At 43.2% G+C, this 4,895-nt stretch overlaps 1 pseudogene; it reads right to left on the bottom strand.

Annotated features, from left to right (window-relative positions):
* Positions 1-1,128: 1,128 nt before the first annotated feature.
* LOC121511250 lies at positions 1,129-2,538 on the bottom strand (annotated as a pseudogene).
* Between the last annotated feature and the right edge of the window lie 2,357 nt (positions 2,539-4,895).

The following is a 4,895-nucleotide window of genomic DNA, read 5'->3' as shown; positions in this document are numbered from 1 at the left end:
TAAACTAGCCGTTCATCTGCTGCTTTTTCAGTCAATAACCTTCTCTTAATCAAGAATGGAGGTTTTCCAGGATATAAAAACCCTCTGTAATCCCAGGATTTACTCTGCATTAAATTGAGAGTGCATTTAACAGGCCCTGTCTGACTAATGGTATTGCCATGTGTCATTGATCCCTATAGGAAACAACTTCTATCGGGTGACTGCTTTCCAGTTTAATTCAGGATCAGCTACAGATGGGAGAGGAGCAAACAATGAGTCACTGCCTTGCACAAAATATCTCAGAAAGGTGGATTTTTATCATCCTCTGGCAAGAACTCTATGACCGACATCTCTTACTCACGATGTGTCTAACATTTTTCCTTGTTAAAATGAGGATGTTCGCTTTTAGAAGACAGGGCAATAGATAGAGTTGAAAACAAGTCAAAGAGAGAAAGGGCAATGACATGTGGGAATGGAGCCACAGGCTGAACTCGAACCTGGGCAGCAGCCTCTGTGCATGGGGTGCAAACTTTAGCTGATAAATACTGTTTGTCATATTCAAGTGGTTTACTCACATACACAAAGGATTGTGAAAGTAGTTTCACTTCCTCCTAAATTTGGCCAATCCATCATGCAAACACAGACAAAAAACAAAAGCAACCATAGCCAAATGAACCTGAATGACATATTCATATTATATTAGTACTGGCTGTGCTTTTAGATGGAATTGTCCTACAAATGTCATAGGCTTGTGCTAGCTGTTGATGGAATTTGTAATGCTAGATTTTGGTTATCGATAAAATACTAACATAAAATTGATAAATAATATTGCAAGCTAGGCAAAAAGTCAAAATCTGTTCTATCAGTCCAAAGTTCGGTAACAGGAGGTCAAACAGAAAATTTTGGCAGAAGTATAAAGTTTACAGGCAAAAACTTGGTTGTCAAAAAAGGGTCAGACACAAGGGAAACACAGTAAAGGAAAACAAGGCTCAATCACTGTAACAGAAACATCTACTGATGCACTACCTTGGACACATCATTGGTGTTGTTTCCTGGAGTTACTGGGTGTTTCGGGTCTTACAACAGACACCTTCATCCAGGCTAACCAGCCGAGGCTGATCAAACCCTGGCCTGTGTCCAAGTGGCACTCTACTGCCCCCACTGTTCTCCCCCCTTCAACCAGAGTCATCTGGATGACTTCTCTGCAGCCTCTGCGTTATTGTTTATTCTCTATGCCCAGTGTGCCATAGGCCTTGCTTATGGAGTGGCTTGCAAGTCCCCAACTGTCCACCTCCACTGGCATGTACCTGGTCTTCCAACCGTTCCTCCGACAATACCCCACCAGCTCCTTGTACTTCTTCCTCTTTTTTTCTTGTGCCTCCTCCATCCTCTCCTCCCAGGACACTGTCAGCTCCAGCAAGACTAGTTGTTTTGTCAACTCTGAGACCAAGATGATGTCTGGTCTCAATTTGGACTGGGTGATGTGTGGTGGAATTTTCAGCTGCCTCTCCAGATCAACTGTCATCGCCCAGTCTCGGGCCGTGTAGAGCAAACCAGCAGAGCAGCTTTTTATTATTTTCTCTAGCCTCTGTCCCTCCTTGACAAAGTGAATGGCCTTGCTTGGGTGCATTGACTGTCCTTGATCCCCTTGTTGATTGCCTCAGCCATGGATTTAGGACCTGATCATGTCTCCATTGGTAACGATCCACACTCAGCACCTTGGAGCAGCTGCTCAGGATATGCTCTATAGTGTCCCTGTTTTGGAACACAGGGGAGATGCAGGTGTATCTATTTTACTCCAGGTGCACAGGTTGGATGGGCTTAGGAGGACATCATAGACTCCATGGATTAAGAACTTGATCCTATGGGGATTCTATTGCCAGATGTCCTTCCAGGTGACATGCAGCTCCATCGCCTGTTCCCACTCCATCCAGGCACTTTGCTGCCTCATGGCCACTACTCTAATGGTTCACTCTTCCTCGACTGAAGCTCGCACCTCCTCTTGCACAAGCCTCTGCTTCTCCCTCTCACTGGCAAAGTCGTATCGGGTTGATGTTAGGCTCCTAAGTCCAGCTCTGCCTTGCACCACTGTACTGAGGATGGCCTTGTGCTTCCCGCCCCGGACACTTTGGTGTCTCTGGATCCAGAGTGCTGCAGGTGTTCCCATGCTCATGCCATGATGAACTCCTCCTTGACCGAGCAGAAAGGGAGCCTGAGCTTGTTGGTCCTCCCATATAGCCTGATGTTACTTAGGCTGTGTGGCAGTACGAGCCATCTGCAGAGACAGCTGCTCAATCTCTGCTCGAACCCTTCTACCACAGTCATGGGAACCTCATAGATAAGTAGAGGCCAGAGGTTTCTTGGGAGGATTCCATGCTGATAGATCCAAACTTTGAGTCTTCAAGGGAGCCCAGGCTGGTCCACTGTTCTCAGCCAGCCCTCCAGGTCAGCACTGGTTGCCTTGATGCAGTCTCTGTCATTCAGGCTGCAGTTAAAGACCTTTCCCAGGCTCTTCACTGGCTTCTCATTGACTGACAGGATCAGATGTTTTCCCAGCATGGTGTGGTCCACATCCCCCTTGGCTGTCACTTCCAGGATCTGTTCCACATCCTCCTCAAACAGTAGCTCGCTGGCTCTCTAGACTCTGTGAGCTGTTGAGAGATGATGTCTTTTTTTTTTTTTTTGTGGGGTTAGAGTGGCAGGTGAGCTGCTGGCAGCAGGTGTTGGTGACACTAAAGGCTCTGGGCACTGTGGGTTGCCTCCAGGCCTGCATCTGATCAGAAGTAACTTCTGTGGGTTGTGTCATCATTGCCACTGCCAAGCATTTCATCCTGCCTTGATGGATCTTGAAGCCCCTCTCATTCTTGCTGGTCTTTCCGCAGATACACTGTATTGCCAATGTCGTTACTCAGATGTCAAAAATAATGCTCACAGTTTACAAGACAATTGGTGAAGGTTGGAAAAACACACATATGCAGGGATGACAGGAAACATAATCTAAATAAGAGGCAAAGGTAAGTAAGCAAATAAAACAGGAAATGGCAAAACTGGCCAAACCTGAGGGGACAAACAGTAGCGACTTACCTAAGTTTAACCGGGGGATGTGGCATCATCAGGATTAATAAATAATGGGGCACCACAAGGAACAACTACCAAAGAGCCTCAGAGTTAAATCTCAAATATCAATATTATTTATGATTAATAAACAACTGTATCTATATAAATAGATGGTAGGAAATTGTACACTGACTCTCTCAACCAGCAGATTATTTCAGAGTTTTTGCACAATAATCACTGACTGCTTCTCTTAATATGTTATACTAGAATGTATTTTAAAAAAGAAGCATCAATTGTTATCAATGACGCTTATTTAACAAAAAAACTATTATATAACTTTACAACAGACCAACTATGTACAAGTGAACATGTGTCAGTGTGTGGAGGTATATGTGTGTGTGAGAGGCAAGGTAACTTTGACATCATGCGGCAATGGCATAGGCAACTAAGATAGCACGCGAGAGAACAAAGGAGGCGCCCTGTCATGGCCAAGGTGAGTAGGGCTGAACATTTAAGGAAAATAATCGAACTGCGATTTTTTACCCCCCAATATTGCTATTGCAATTTAATATGCGATATTGTGAGGTCACTGAGGCAGGTGACGGAATCAACTCAGTGCAGAGACAGATGTGTGTGGCTGATTGGCCAAATTAGGACCAGGTGTGGGGACCTAACTTTGGCCTTGTCCACACATAGGCAGACATTTTAAAAAGCAGAGGTTTTTCCTTATCTGTCTTAAAAGAAAAAAATCCCATACACACGCACAGCCGTTCAGAAGCCTCTACGGCCACACAAAGACACCATACATGCTGCTGTAAGGATCAGACCATGCTAAACGTCTGTCCTTGGTACTGTACAGGTGAAGCAGTATATTTGCAGACAGAAATAATTTCCTGATGTGTGGAAGTTCTGTCGGTGTTGGTCCATAATGACAGTTTCCTTCTCAAAGTTGTCCTATTAACCTGAACCGGGGCCGATCCAAACTGGCAGAGGGTTATAAAGCTGTGTCAGCCATTACTATCAAACAAAAGTAACATCGCACACCAGTGACATCAAACGGAGGAAAAGCTGGCACACAGTGTGACATCTCAGGATAAGTTCTCCGTTTTCCCCGTCCACATGTAAACGCAGTAAACTGAGTTTCCAAAAATCTCCAACTTCAAGGTACTTTTCAAGAAGGTGCATTTACAGTGACCTAAAATGCCATTTGCATGTGTACGGAAGGTCAAAATGCATAGAAAAACCTCAGTTTTTGAACATACCTGCCTTAAGCTCTTCAACTCCAGTACTCTGTGCTGACTCATTATCTCACCATCAGAGGTAATGAAAGCATCTCTCTATTTGCTCATAGGTTCCTTTAATATTAGTCTAACAAAGCACTTCTTGAGACCCTCTGTGTTTTCCCTGATTTTACTATTTGCTTAAAGATTGTAGTGGGTTGATACTGGATTTGTCTGTCCAGTGTTTCAGTTCTCTCATAACACTAGTCTGGTGGCCTTTGTGTGTTTATTTCCTTATGAGTGTTTCCTCAGACTTCTCAAGAATTTTATTTTCTAATCAGTTCCTTATTTTTACCCAGAACTATACAAAAAAGGAGCTTTTGCTTTAGGGTATTTGCTTTTGGAAAATATACAAAAAACAAGGAATATAGGATTTTCTTAAATTAACTATAAAAAATGTGTGTGATTTGAATGTTTGCTCAATGCTAGAGCATAACATCTGCTGCAAAAATTTGTATTAAACTGGTATTGATGCACATTAATTTTTACATACTTTTTTTGATTAATTAATAAATAAAAGATATAGCTGCTGATCCCTTGAATATAGTTCAGAAGTGTTACAAAGATAAATTGAAGGCA

This window comes from Cheilinus undulatus, linkage group 6 (assembly GCF_018320785.1).
Source record: "Cheilinus undulatus linkage group 6, ASM1832078v1, whole genome shotgun sequence".
NCBI classification, from domain to species: domain Eukaryota; kingdom Metazoa; phylum Chordata; class Actinopteri; order Labriformes; family Labridae; genus Cheilinus; species Cheilinus undulatus.
This window is presented reverse-complemented; position numbering and strand designations above follow the sequence as displayed.